General features: G+C 45.5%; 1 protein-coding gene across 2 annotated transcripts in view; it reads left to right on the top strand.

Moving 5' to 3' along the window:
- LOC133350786 (PH domain leucine-rich repeat protein phosphatase 1-like) overlaps positions 1-15843 on the top strand; it is an 80108-nt gene that overhangs the window by 14554 nt on the left and 49711 nt on the right. The gene's annotated exons all lie outside the window — the stretch shown is intronic.

Consider the following 15843-nt stretch of genomic DNA (forward strand, 5'->3'; position numbering starts at 1 on the left):
CGTGTTGTCTGGGTCGGGATCGAACCCAAGACCGCCTGTATAACAAGCGAGATAGTTAACATCTCGCCACCGTAGCGAGATAATATGAACCCAGCAAAAGTGAGTTTGATTCCCAGCCACAGATAACATCAGTGGCAATTGATATCTGAATTACTTCTGGGTTCCCCTTCCACTTGGACTAACCAGGATAGTGGAGTATAGTCAGACAACCAAAATGACTGACATGGAATGGGGAGGCCTTCAACAGTGGGTTGACAGTGCAGTAAATTTTTAATTATTTATAATATTACACATACCCATATATAAATACATATGTATATATGTTGAACTTATTTTGCACTGTACAGAGCCAACCGTGCTAATCGGAGGTGTGGGGGAAGGACTACAAACTAATCACAAAAGGATTTCAAAACAAATGAGTTTTAAATCTCGATTTAAAATTGCACAGCTCTAGTGGCTTCCTAATATCGGAAGGAAGAGCGTTCTAGACGGCCGCAGAAGCACATTCTAAAAGCACGCAATGCGGTGACCGTCTTTATTCGATGGCTAGTCAAATGCTGCTGCTGCGAGGATGACTGGAGTTTTCCTTATGGGTTTATGCTCCTTTACGAGGTCAGCCAGGTGTTGTGGTTAAAAAGCAAGGTAAATTGTAGGTACGTAAATATAGTTTCCTCCCATTACAAAAAAAATAAACATTCAATTTTACTGGTATCTTCCGAACATCCCAATGCTGAATTAAACATTCCTGCACATGACTCAATTGGAATTACACAGCAGCATCGCCCCCTCCTGAAAAAGAGTCTTGAGACTCACAGAGATTCGCTTTCTAAGGTAAAAAAACGTGTGGTGATAATAATCATCATTGTCATCATCATACAAATGAGCTTTGCCTTGTTTCCACAGCACGCTAATAGCGCACTATGTTGGCAGGCCTCTGACATCCCGCTGTCCCCTGATTTTGCAAGCCTGTCTCTTGAACTCGAGCGATCTGCTACTGCCCTGGAGGGAGCACTCACCATCATCTCTCTCTCAGCGCTGCTGCTACCCCTTTTATCTGGGCTCCCTCCCCGGCGATGTCACGGCGTCACCATGGCAACAACACTCGCACTCTTCCATCAAATCTTCAACAGCCCGGCCGTGTTAGATTCAAAATGACACTATCTCACGTGTCTTAAGCTAAGCTGGTGAAGGGGGTTAAGAACAAATGTAGTATTAAGGCATTGTCGCTATCCATTTCATCTGGAGTTGCTTTTGATCTCAATTTTAGATGTATAAACTTATTGGTTCAGCACAATTATATTATAATTACGCTTGTTTACCCTGTAAAATCACAATGATTCTACAGGACATTTTCAGGAGGGTCCTGCCAAGTTTTCACATGAGGGGAGGATATTCTTGGTTCTTTCGGTAAAGTCACGTAGAAGGGAAACAATAACATAATCAAAATATAAAACAATAAAATTCTCACGACGTTTCGACTACCAACACAAGCAATCATCATCAGAGAATTTTATTGTTTTATATTTTGATTATTTTATTGTTTCCCTTCTACTTGACTTTACCGAAAGAACCAAGAATATGAATCCCTGCAGTCACGAAAGCTTTAAATCAAAAATGAGGGGAGGATGTAATGAAAGCTGAGCAATATTGCAACATTTGGGTTAAAGTGTGATGCAGAATTACTACAACAGAGCTCATGATCTGGCACATGACATCTTTCACACGTTCCCATGTGCCTGCCTGTCGCCTCTGCACTGCCCGTCACTGAGCGGGGACGTGAGTGTTTACACAACCTGCTGCGGTGATGTAGGGGGAAGATACGGTGAGGGATTTCCCATGCCTCATGAATGTCCGCAGATCATAAACGACATCACGATTATTCTAGCCACGGTAACATCAATACCCACAGTCCTTGGAGAGCCTCACTTGATACAGTAAATTTAGCTGTGACGGTCCCACCTGATGACGGAGACTTGTGTTGCCTCCGAAACGTCGTGATTTATAATTTTATTTCTATTCTTTTTATTTGTATTATTTATTTTTACCTACGTGACTTTACCGAAAAAACCTAAGAGTGAATCCTTGGAAAGCGTCCGGGCAGCACAGAGCGCTGCTTGATGCAGTAGGTAGCATGAACGGTTTTTGTTCTGTTAATTTGTTAACCCGTCATGTTATCATTGACAGGAAGAGGTTGTTTTGGAACAGAAATATTTAACGTGTGGCAGGTCATCTCTGTAGTGAAGCCTGACGCAAAGACTGTGTGTTGTGTTCGCTCTGTATTATGTTGGGGATCCGGGGTAAGCTGCTTTGCTAGTCCCTTTGTTGTCAAGTTTCTTTTGTTGAACCAGGCGGGGACTCAAGAGACCAGGATGAGTCATTTGCATGAGTGACCCAAGTTACTAAAATGACCAAAGCGAAACTAAATAAAGTATGTAATAAAAACGTGTAAAGTAATCACAAAATGGTCACAGAATAATTTTTCCAACCCCACAGGGCCATGACACGTTCGGTGCATCAAAAGCCTGTTGCATTCAAAATAGAGCATTGAAACGTTATCATCCCCATTGGCTACAAAAAGAATGATGCTTTAACCACAACATTAGAGCTCCAATGCGACTTCATTCATTGGTAACCATCAGAATTGGTCGTGACAATGTCTTCATTGGTAACCATCAGAATTGTTTTTACAGTGTCTCTTCTGGCATGAGGTTGTTTCCTTCCATTATATTATTACTTTGGCAAATGCGTTGTACCGGTTACAACAGGTTTCATACCAGCTCATGTGGCTGCTGGTAACTATTGCAAGAATGCGAAAGAGAAATGTTCTTTTTAACTTAACCTGGCCTGTCCAACTCTAAGTGAAAAAAAAATCTTGACCTTTTGGATGACGAATGTAGGGTTAATCTCTGTTTCAGTGGTGTAACAATGCAGTTTGTGTTGTTTGCACAAAATAAGTATTTTTGAAGTTGCCCGAAAATGCTGTGGCATCGTACATTTCACATCCACTTCCGTGAACACTGTGTTATAAAAAAAAGCAACAATGTGACAAGATTGACGGTGATTCTTCTCAACGGTGTGATTCTTCTCGTATTGCCATCTTCAAGTGCCGGTAACATGGGAGGTTGTCTCTTAAACCGTACATATGTACCATCTGAATGATCCCAATAGTGCTACTTTGGGAATATGATGTATGCAATAAATAAGCAGTCACTACGTCTCCTTCACGAATTTATTTCTTTAGATAACAAAGAAAGTGTATAGAAATAGTTTTACGGTTTGGGAACATGTGGATGGATTTAGAGACTCATTTGCAAGAACAAACTGACAAAAATGCATATTAAAGGTTTTGGGGTTGGGTTGCGTAAGTATGAATGTGTCGCAAACCTTCACCACTGGACACCAGCAGTAAGGCTTGTCCGTAAACAATGCGCCAATTAGTTACTACTTCAGCCCACTGGTGTGTTGGAGAGTAAATCCTCTCCAACAATTCTCCAACACGCCCAACGATTTTTTTATTTATTTACCAGGTAAGGTGCCACTGAGCTATATAGGTACTTGTCAGAAGTGACCTGGCTATCACAAATGATAGCTGAACGAAGTGGCTTATGTGAATATTTTATAGCAGCCAAATACTCTAAATGCAGGTTGATTCAAATTGTGGCGGGAAAACCCAGAGGACCCAGAGAAAAGCCCATGGGACCACAGAGAGAACATGCAAACTCCAATTATACAGGCGAAGGGGTCGGTATCGAACTCACGACCTCAAGTATACCAGGCAAGGTAGTTAACATCTCGCCACCGTGGCACCCCAATGTTAACTCCAATGCTCTGCGGAGAAACTGAAAATGTGAATCATGGTGACGTGGAAAAAGCTGTTATAGTCTCAGTGTGTCAGAATATGTATTGAGTTGCAGGTTGGGTTATGATTAGGAAATAAAGAGTAACAAACATTGGTCTGTCTTCTGGGGTTATCTAAAAAATGCACAAGACGAATCTAATACTCAAGTGATCATATGAGGGTGTTCCAAAAAGTAAGGAGACCTTTAACTCTGTCAGTGTGATGATTGTAAATGTTGGGTAGTGACTTCGTCGCAGATTTTGCACCCTAAATGGCTGAAGTAACACTTGATCACAGATAGTGATGCCCCTTGCATAACCGCACATTAGAAGACAGTGACATGTTGGTTCAGTCGTCTGAGGTTGTAAACAAGAGTAAGTACAGTTAATGATGAAGGAAGATGCGCTATGGTGACAGTTGTGATAATCATGACAATACATATATGGGTGGAATAGCTGCAATGAGGAAATGAGGATGTTTGTGATGATTGCAATGGTAAGCCACTTGATGTTTCGAGTCGGTCAACATCACTTGTTCATTCTGGACGCCAAATGGGTAGGAATAAGCCACATGCCAGTGGCCGTGAGGATGCATTTTGAAATGGTTCGTTCATTCATTCCTGATGAGGCGAGTTTCCAAAAAGTGTGTCCGAGTGTGCCGAATAGCGGGGAATACCGTAAATAATGTAGGGTTCCCGGGCATATTGGTCAGTGTCATTTGGAGGAAATGCGTTTCTGTCTCATTGCTGTGATTCATAGTGTTGTCACCCACCCGTTTCAGCTTCTCTGATAAATTCCACATGTCTTTACGCCCCCAGCGGACATACATATAAAAGTTATTCTTACTTACTGAACCACCATTACTCTCTGCAGACGCGTGTATGTAATCTAGTGCTGTGGGGGGACAGGGATGGTGGACCTGGTAGATTGGTGTGCTGTTACACAACTCTCAAACCTGTTGGGATGGGAGGCATCCACAAGATGACAGTACAGAACATCGGTTCAGGGCCCTTTGTGGGCTCATGAGTGTTATTCCCATGTACACATGTGCTTTTCTCCTGGTTCTACAGTTTCATCCCACGTATAAGATACTCATTAAAATAAATTGGTGAAATATTCCAATGCATGACCCTCTTGATATAGTCCTGACTTAGTGAGGCTTTTTCAAACAAAGGAAATTCTGTTAAATGTATAATGGTGCCGGCCCGAGCGAGGCACGGCGTGCGATGTGTTGCCAACGCGGACACCCCGTATATGTGGGTGTAATACCAACCCCAGAGGGGGCTCGGTGAGCGCTGGGTCATAGCGCTCAGTGGCACCACGCATGGCGTGCAGTGCTGACTCCTACAGGAGGGAGTGTGAGTGTCAGCTATGGGATGAGGTTACCCCAGGCCATGGCACTCTGGTTGATCCCGGAAAGCACGTGACCAGTACGATCTACACAGGGACCCCAAATGGGGGCTGGGGGGTGGTCATGTGCCGGGGCGAGATCCTGCTAGAGGGTTTGAGAAGGTGGTCGTGGCCAACGGGCAAGCCAACCACGGCCAGCAAGCGTATAACCCGGGTCCCCGAGAGGGACCGGGGCTCTGCGTTGCTGTTGTCATCTGAAGATCTACGTTCTACGTGGACCTGGACCCAAGCTGGGGTCCGGTCCGTTGTAGCTACTCCCAGTGTAACTAGTGTAGTTAGCCTGGTGGTCCACCACCATAGGGTCTTATCTGGTAAAGCGGCAGTTACTTCTTTGTGTTGAGTGTGTTGGTATTAATAAATTTGTTGCCTCCAAAGAGTACGTCTGCGACTCGGTTGAATCCACTCCACATTTATTAATATTCCCCACATGTGTTCCGCTTAATACAATCTCCTCTTCCTAATTACTGCTCCAAAAGTCTTTTGCCACGTTCTATTCTGAACTTCCAAGTTGCTTACCCATCCTTCTATTCAGTTCCTAGCATCCTCAGCAAGTATCTGTCTTCATAATATGTGAACTCACAGTAACGACGTCCGTTTGGGCTATATACTATGCTCCATGTGAATGGGTGAATAGCAAAACTACACAAACTCTCTCCTGTAAACCTCTCGTAGCCAATGGACCTCGGATGTTGGAATTTAGCTCCTGAACATAATTCCGTATGCAAGAATATAATTTGTATTCAAACAACTGGAGCATTGCTCTGGCTGTTTATCGCCCAGCTCAGAAACCCGTGCGGTAACTCACATCCTGGCCTCGATCACGCATATTTTCGCCAAGGTTTGACTTCTGTGCTCTTCCAGAGTGGTTTACGTAATCCATTAAAAACCCAGCCTGTTGGCACAGGGTGTCTTATGAACCCCTGTGTCATGAACATTTTTATTCCCCCCCCCCCCGCATTCGGACTTGGTAATCACACCTATTTTCAAGGTGCACGACAGCCTCATAATCTCTGCCGCCAGCTTTGTGTCTAGAATGCACATCTTGTGGACCCAGTGCCTTCACACCTGCACGGTCACGCCAGCGGTTTATTTTCAGCAGTCCTCACAAGATGTACCAAGTGTTTTTGGAAGCTAAGGCTAATTGTTGTACGACTAATTCTTGTACAATTTAAATGAACGCTGAAACTAATGTGTTGCTATGTTAAACAAATGGATAACATATTGGCAGTATTGATACGGCTTCTTATAAAAAAAAATAATCCAGAGAATATGCCGGAACCTGGATAAATTATAACTTGGTCGATCACGCTCTTTATCTCTCTCTGTTGCAGGGGTAACGATAATGCTCGGAAAAATTATCATATAATCTCCCCCATTAACACAACTGACGTGCTTGCGTGTGGGGATGGAATTCCTTTCCAGCTCAGACCCAGCCTGCTTGCCCACCGCCACATAAATAACCTCTTGTTGTAACAGCTCTCTCGCTGGTTCAGCAGTTCCACTGCTGGATTATTTTTTCCGCCTGAGGACGACCGCTTGTGTTGCGATCGAAACGTCGTGATATATTATTTTGAATTTAATTAAAATTTTCTACCTATGTGACTTTACCGAAAGAACCAAAGAGTATATACAGTAGCATTGCTATTAAGGAGAGGACCAAGCAAATTCATGAAAAGGTTTCCAAAAACTTGGCGAAATAATCCAATCACTCAGCACATTGGCGGCATCTATGTCAATTGTAATGACTTCGCACGCAGTGGCTAGTAACGATGAGTGACCTGGGCCTACCCCAGTCTTTCCTAGATGCTCTTACTTGTTATACTAGTATGGGTAGGTCTGGTTAATTAATTAATAATTACTTGTCTCAAGGATTTAACAAAAACCACCTAACTTTTCTCAATTAATAGATTTTCCAACGGGAAACACTGAATTAAGCTGCATAATGCATGCATACCAAAACCTGCCTCAGGCAAGCAGATCATTTCTTTAATCCAAATATTTAAAGATATCAGAAATCGGAATATCGATCAGTCCCGCAGATGCGATACTCGATAACACACTTGTTGCAACACAAAGGAAAGTGGAAAGCGACAAATGCAGATTTTTAACGCATGCCCGGGTAGGAGGCCAAGGTTTAAGGAGCGTTCGCGTCACAGTGCTCATTCCAGGGCAGGGGCGGCGAGTGTCCGTCCACACCGTTGTAGCTATTCACCTCGACAGGCCCGCCTCGTGGTTCATGCTCACCGTCTATTGTGAGCCATTGAGAGAATGTCGTCGGAGCAGTCTGCTCGGCGGTTCCTCGTTTACTTGCCGAGGCGAGAAAGGGTTGAAGAAGGGGTTGAGAAAGGGGGTTGCCTTTCTCGTTGTAGCGCTCTCTTGGTTTGCCAAGCCGACACACAGCGGCGAGATTTTGTGTTTTGTGCGTTAATTGTTGTTTGGTCCGATTGCTTTTTTTCCCGCTGTACTTTATTAATTTGTGTTTTGCTATAGTAAATTTCGTGACCCAGTTCACTTGCAAAAGAGAGAGAGAGACTATCTCGGTCTCTTTAATCCTCAGTTGGTTAAATAAAATAAACTTGTATGTTGGACTGTGACGGCGCAGTCTGTGCGGCCACACCGCAGCACATTGTATCTGATTCTCTGAGAGTGCGAATGAATTCCTTCGTTGCGCAAGCAAGAAGGATGCAGTTCTCACGGTGCGTTCTTTACCGAAGAAGCACGTGTTAGCTCTTTAGGCGCGTCGTTAAATTGCTCTTCATTGTTAAGTTTGGCTTTTATAAAAGCACTCAGCCGTCTCTCATCCAATTATGCATTAGTTTTTTAAAATAGTTTTTTATCAGCCTTCAATAATTGCCCCTTAGGTGTGCATGCACTTTTTTCCAGTTGTGTCCAGTTTACGCAATAAAATCTCTCCTTGAGGATGGAGTAATGCGTGAATAATTAACTTCGCCTCTTACTCAAGCAGTACCATCACGACATGACGAGACAACTGTTTGTCCACCATGTCATTGGAGTCACTTGATGTGTTCAATAATTATTATGTAATTCATGATTACACATTCGGTTTGTTTACGCAAAAGGGCAGTTTTAGTTTGTAAACGGCTTGAGTTTTGCACAGTTGAGGATTTGCGAGGTTGCCGTATTAGGTGACACGGAGTGTGAATGAAGAGCAGATGCTTCTTAAATGTCCACTCTCGAAGAGACTGGAAGTCCACCGTCTCTGGCAGTGACTAATCATGCACATCATGGGTGAGAATAGTGTCACTTCTGGGGGGGGGGAAATGTTGACAAGCAAGAAGTGGAATGGAATCAACTGGATGGAGGTAAACCTGTGCAGTCTGGCTGTGCATGCGACGGCCGGCGTCACGTTGTGAGGTGCCGCGAAATGAGAAACTCTGTCTCCACATACAGTGCATTAGGGGATTGCGATCTCAGCGGGTTTCATACGTTGTGCAATATTTCTGCCGGGTTAAACATTTACCCGCAGCGATTTGCTGGTATTATTTTGGCAGACAAAATTAGTATGGGATGGTGTAAAGGGAGGAGGGGGGGCCCTGCTAAGGTGAGCCAGTCGTGACATCTGGCCGCTTTGTGGCAGCCGTGTGGGTGGCCGTAGTAGTGACAACCTCAGATGGACCTGCTTCTTGTTGTGGTCCAGGGGTCGGCAACCCGCGTCTCCGGAGCCCGAGTGCAGCTCTTTAAGGACCGCTTCGTGACGTTATTTATTAAGGACCGAATTCTTTAAAAAAGTCTCCTGGTTTTTTTTGTTGCCGACCCCTGGTCCAGACAGTGAGAAGTGTGGTGAGGCGTGAGAGAACAAACTGTGGTTTTGCGTTTCCCTACCACCGAGGTACATAGAATAGGCTCACCGGGCGGCAAGGTGGCGCGGTGGTAACACTTGCACCTCTCGGCGAAAAGGACCTGGGTTCGACTCCTGACTCGGGCACCTATCTGCGTGGAGTTTGTGTGTTGTCGCACTTTTCTGCACAGGCTTTCTCCGGTGTCCTCCCATAGCAACAACAAAAAACCCATGCGATGTAACCGGTATTGGCCAAACATCCCAAAACTGGCACATCAGAAAAAATACTCTATTGGGATTACGCACATCAGCAACATCGCCCCCTTCTGCGAACACTTGGCAGGACCCTCCTGAAAAAAAGAGTCTTGAGACTCGGCCTTTTGTGGGTAAACACGCTTAATTACAGTAACAATTAATTGGTAGCAATGAATTACGTTGTCATATTCGTTGTGTGTGGTTTCTCATGTGTTATTGGAAACTGTGTGATTTGGCCTTGTGCCATACGGAGTGTAAATTACTTTAATGGAAGGCGATTCAATACGTTGCGTGATTCTCCATACAATTTGCTGATATCCTTTGTCGTCCTATTGTGCAAGGGTCATATTTACACTCTTAAAGTTGAACATTAGACACAAGTTAAAATGAAGTTACACAGTAACTGTTAATCGCTGAGCAAATAATAATAATAACAATAGATCAAAGAATCACTTGTGGCTTTGTCGGGTAACCTAGGACGAGTTTTATAATAATGGATGTGGAAAATCAAAGACCGTCAATCAAGGATTACTCTAAACCAGGAATTAGAACCCATTGCTAATGTCTAGGTGGCAAGGAATTGTATAGGAGGCTAGGAGTAAGCAATTAGTAACTTCACAATAGATCGTGGAAGGAATTGCATTGTAAATGTAATTGGGAGGAGGAGGGGGTAGGGCTGGCTGTGGATTGAGTGCAGCAGGAGGTGCAGGAGGAGGTGCAGGAGGTGGTGCTGACTGGAGTGAGTGCAGCAGGAGGTGCAGGAGTAGGTGCAGGAGGAAGTGCAGGAGGAGGTGCAGCAGGAGCCGGAGGGGGTAGGGCTGGTTGTGCAGGAGGTGCAGGAGTTGCAGCAGGAGGGGGTGGTGCTGCCTGTGGAGTGAGTGCAGCAGGAGGGCGTGCTGGCTGTGCAGGAGGAGGTGCAGGAGGTAGTGGTGCTGTCTGTGGAGTGAGTGCAGCAGGAGGGGGTAGTGCTGGCTGTGAAGTGAGTGCGGGATGGCAGAGCGTCATTTATCGAGACCGGGTGTCCTGGTGGAGACTTTTGTCAAGTGTACCTGATGGCTGACTTTACAGGTCTCTCTGATACACTTGGATAATTGCAGTGTATTGGTATCATAATATTTTTCACACAAATGTGGTTTTATCTAAATCACAATTTGAATGATATGCTTTACACGGTTTATTTTTCTGTTATTAGAATATCTTTGTAAAATCTGTAGTTTTTACAGTGTAGACACCGGTTCTATTTTATACCAGCCACGTGGTGTTTGTCGCCGCCGTGTATTACACAGCGAGCCTTCGTGTTGCTTTAACTTAACACGTAGTCGGCTTTCGCGACCAATATTATCCATAATAGAGGTTTTTGGGTTAGATTGCGTGAACATAAATGTATACTTAAACCCGCCACCACCCGACATAGCCAATTAGTAAGGTTTGTCGCGTAAACAAAACTTGGCAATTTGTTACTAGGACAGCTCACCGGTGTGTTGGAAAGTAAATCCACGACATTTACATTTCGAGTACGACGTTTCACCAGTAATTACAACTAAGTGACAGCCACAAATCTGGTTGTCGTCGCCTGATGATGCGAGTTGCTATTACCGGCGAAACGTCCTGGTACTTGAATTGAAAAGGTTGCAGTGGGTTTACTCTCCAACACACTGATGTGCTGTGCTAGTAACGAATTGGCACGTTTTGTTTAAGTGACCAACCTTTCTAATTGGCTGTGTTGGGTGGTGGCGGGTTTAGCGACACATTTATATTTGCACGATCTCACCCAAAAACCTCTTATGGATTGCTTTCACTTCTACGTGGGATTATGTTTTTTGATGTTCACGCTCGGAACAAATGTTATTGACCTTTTGAGTGTGCTCAATCCTGAACCACCAAAACAATGAACACTGGAGATGGTGCGCAATGCTTTTTGGAGGATGAATCTTAAACGCATGTTTTTGCTCGTCATTGCCTTCCACTAAACTCGGTGTGTGTACGCCAAAGGGTGACTCGGCGTGGTTTCTGCGGACGGGGCATGAACTGAGCGAGTGGTGCCTAGTCGTCGGGTTTTGGTTCAACGTAGTTTCCGAGCACAGGTCCAAATGCACAACAACAACAAACGGCCGGCCAGCAACAAACATCTCTGTCTGTAGAGTTGTAATCGATGGGAGTTAACACGTGAGCAAGGGCTTTACAAGAGCTTGGGTGGGGGGAGGGAAAGAGAGATGATGGGAGGGAATTCCAAGTGGAGCAGTGCGGGCACGCATAGAAGCCGAAGGAGAAGTGTTGTGACCTGCAAGTTTGCTGGTTGGATGCAGTGTGGATGAGATGAAACGGTTGGAGAGTGAGCGTGCATGTGTCTTTGTCTTTCAGTGTGTGTGTGTCTTTGTGAGTGTGTGACCCGAGCGGGGTGTTCTCCCCAGCATGCCGATGGAATCGGCAACCTGTGTTTATTTTAAGAATAAGCCATATATATAGGCCAAACTGTGTAATTTTGCAGAATAGATCCTTAAATCTTGACTTAAAGCTTTCGTGACAACAGCAATTCATTTTCTTTGGGTCTTTTGGTAAAGTCACGTAGATAGGTTCAAAGTAAATAACAAAATAACAAAAAACTACGACCTTTCGATCGCAACACAAGTGGTCGTCATCAGGAAAAGGGAGGTGAGCTTCTAAAGACAAACTGTTTATAAAAAATAAACACGGGGATTCGCTGCACGACGCGGGCATCAGCCTGCCGTGTGCCCACAGTCCTCCAGAGTGCCCCAATCGTTTTCTACACTCCCTGTGCCTTTGCTGGGTTCACTGATGTCCTTGCTTGGAGTGGCAAGGATTGCTTTCTTGTTCTCGAATCACTTGATCCACTTATGCACATTGTTGGCATGTGTGCAATTTGTTGGGTTCATTTTGGCGGTGGCCCAGCCCTACGGTGGCGGCTTCGCCACCGCTTGTCGGACGTGGCAGTGCCGCCCTGAATGATGCTGTGGGTGGAATAGCCATGACATGTCACGCGTCGTCTGATTTACGTGATCCAAATATTCCACATTTTTTCCCGGACATTAATTCATTGGGAAGCGCAGCAATCGTCATCCCCCCCCCCCCCCCCTTACTGCGAAACCTCGGCAGGAGTCTTCTGAAGAAGAGTGGAGACGCGGCGAGGCTTTCCCGGGTAAACAAATGTAATTAATAACATGAAAAAAACGATGAGAACGTCTTTCCGTTGTCTGTGTTTTATGTCGTCGCGCGTGCGTAATTGCTGCCGATTTTGGATGACTTGTCTCTCCACGGGGGGAAGCCGAGGCCTGCAAGCGGACTTCGCTTGCATTGCCGTGGCCTGTCCTGTTGCGGTGCCGCACGAGCAGTCGCACGGCACTGCAAAAGCTGCATGCAGCCTCCCAGTGTATGTGGGTTTTCCCAGTCCTAACCCTCACTGTTTAATGAGATGGGTTTTTCCATGCAATCTGCATGCGACAACGTGGCGTTAGAATGACCTATGCCATCCGAACAGCAGAGTGTCATAATGATTTGCCTTAACCTGTCGTATCGATGTCTTGTTCCTGCAAACTCCACTAATTGATTTCTTTGCTGAAGCTGAGCACTGGGGTCTACGAGACTGACCGATGTCATCTCATTCACACCGTGTTTGCTTGCCACATTGCAGGCTACGACAGCACTTCTCTTTCTGCTTCTTCCCTCACACTCGTCTACTTTGACGTTCCCTTTTTCTCCAAGCTCTCAATAGCAGCTCACTTCAAGAAACGCCTTCACTCTTATCCCTTACAATTGTGATGGCGCCGGTTTGTTTTTGTCATTGGCCGCTTTACGATTGGGCCTTTGGACCTGTGCTCGGGCAACCTTGATAAAAAACGTTCATCAAATGCAGAGGTGTCCGTGTCAGTGCCGTAGACCAGGCTAAGCCTCGCTAGCAGGGGCTTTGCTTGCGTTGACGACTTTAAAACATTGCCTGGAGATTGAGGAGGTTGGGATTTTACAAGAGTGAGTAAATAGTCTGCACATACAAAGATCCCCCGTATAGCCTTAACAGACTGTAGTGGTGGCTCGCACCACGCCCGACCGCCTTTGTCTCACCAGTGGCGATGTTAATACACTGCACCAGGTACTTATTTGAGGCTGAGTCGACCTAGGAGAGGCCCAGGACCGGTTCAGATAACCGTCACTGGTGTTGGCCGTGAGCGGGAATCGAACCCGGGTCGCCAGGTTCATAGCGCAGCGCGCTAACCGCTACACTACCGCTCCCCCTCACACACACACGCATGGATCACTTTGAAGTGCTGAAAACTAAAACTAGAAATTTTTTATTTTATTTTACCAGGTAAGGCTCACTGAGCTATCGAGCTCTTTCAGAAGCGATCTGGCTATCACAAATGATAGCTCAATGAAGTGGCTTATCGCGTAGAAATTTATAGCGGCCAAATACTCAACTCATGCTGATTCTAAATGTAAAAGGAAAAACTGGAGGACCCGTACAAAAACCCATGCGACCACAGGTAAAAAAGAGACACGCAAACTCCCATTATATAGCAGCAGGCGTCCTCAGGGTCGGGATCGAACCCACAACCTCCTCCTGTATACCAGGCCAGGTACTTAACAGCTTGCCACTACTTCCTCCGCGTCTGTCATGAGCGCGACCATTGATGATAATTGAGTCTGGGGACAGACACCTGTTGGAAAGCGATATTTAATTCATGCCGATCTATGATTTTTCTTCTTTGTTTAAAGTAATGATTGAATATACTCCTAAGAATACTTGTCGCTGTATCAGAGGATTTGTCAGATACACAAAAATCAGTGGAAAAGTTGCTTCTCCTGATTTAGGCTCTTGGTGAAGGAATTTCTTGATAAATTCTTTGCTTCTAATATAAAAAAACTAAGAAACACAAGATGCACTTCTTGTAAAGTGCCATCTCTTACCATGTTGCCTCCATGTTGGTCCTCCAGGCCTCATGGCGAAGCTTCCCAAGGCCCCAACCTTCACCAAAAGTGTTCGGCTGCCATTGGCATAGTGCGTGGAATGGAGGAATGTCAGGCGTGTGTCATAATCTGTTTTCTGGCTGACCTCCCAAGAGCACCAAAAAATCAGTCAAAATTGCATTGGTGCAAGGCTAGACAGATGGCAGACCGATGGCAGACAGCGCTCATGCCATGAACTGGCACGCTTCGGTCTCACTACCAGCAGACCAAGTGGATCCCATAGCTAGGTGACAGGATGATCATCAAAGGTTACAATCGACCTCCATCAGCACCTGACACTATGGAACATTATATTAGTCATGGCTCAGTTCTGGCTTTTCTTCTAATTCAGCTCGGCTCATCTCCGGCTTGAGCTGCTTATTTGCTTTCTGAGGCACATCATTAATAGCTCAGGCATGGCTTGGGCTCAGCTCATGGGAATCCTGAGCGTGGCTGGGAGCATGCTCAGAGCCGGCTCAAGTTGAGCACATGGCTTTGAGCCGACTCGATTTAGCCAGAGCCAAGCCGAAACTGAGCTGTGACGAAGAATCCAGGCCTCTGACAACCACATTGCTGTGCTAGTGTGATTCATTACGGGCCTTTGAATGTATAGGTTACTCTTTATCTATACATTTAATTTCCAGCGATATTAGGGACAAGGACAGGGATGAATGCAGATCACCAGATTATTTCTGGGATCCTTCTGTGACAGAATTGTCATGACAGTAGCACTTGTCTCTGCTTTTTGTGTTTAGTTTGTTGCCCTTCTTCCCCCGCATCTCAGATGAGCATGGTTGGCTACGTACGGTGCGAAAGAGGTTCAACGCACAATTCACCCGCGCCAATAGGAACCGGCTCCTCCAGCCACGCCTGCGGGCAGTGCCGCCTATCGCTAGCAAACACAACAGTAAGCGAGAGCTACAACTAATGGGCAATGTCTACCCTCCACATTGAAGACAAAATTCAACATAGAGCAGTCAGATTGAGTGATAACTCAGCACTGAGCGATTCACTTAAGTTGCTGGCTCACGGGCAGTCGAGCACCTCCTTACCACTCTTCTATCGCTAATGCCATGCTTACTGTTCCTGTGAACTTCACTTATCGATACCTGTACCGATGTTGAGGACTCGGTTCAACCAAACTGACTGTTTCGTCCGTACTGTGATTCATAATTGATATTTGGGTCAAATGGCGTAAGTAAAAGCGCCGTGTTCTGCAGGCCACAAACACTTCTCTTTCTGCTTCTTTCCTACACACGTGCGATTTTGGAATTCCCTCCCTTCGTCTCTTTTTCCAAGCTCTTATAATAACCTTGCTCAACGAAATGACTTTGGTGCTGTTTGTTGTTTGCTGCTTCATGTTTTGGGCCTTTTGAGGCCTGTGTCTAGCAGCTGTGTGTGTTTTTGTACACGCATTGCGTGGGCATCCAAGCGATGCTCAGCCTTTCTTGTGTTGCCATCTTGTCTGTATTATTCCTTGTGGCCTTCTCTGGATGGGCCTTTGGCCTCTCACCAACACTCTCTCAGCCTTGTTCCTTGTCTCGGGTGCCAAAATAATGCATCTTCAGCTGCTGGCGGCGCTC

The sequence above is a fragment of the Lethenteron reissneri genome, chromosome 35 (assembly GCF_015708825.2).
Source record: "Lethenteron reissneri isolate LAM-NWPU_2019-01 chromosome 35, ASM1570882v1, whole genome shotgun sequence".
Taxonomy (NCBI): Eukaryota; Metazoa; Chordata; class Hyperoartia; order Petromyzontiformes; family Petromyzontidae; genus Lethenteron; species Lethenteron reissneri.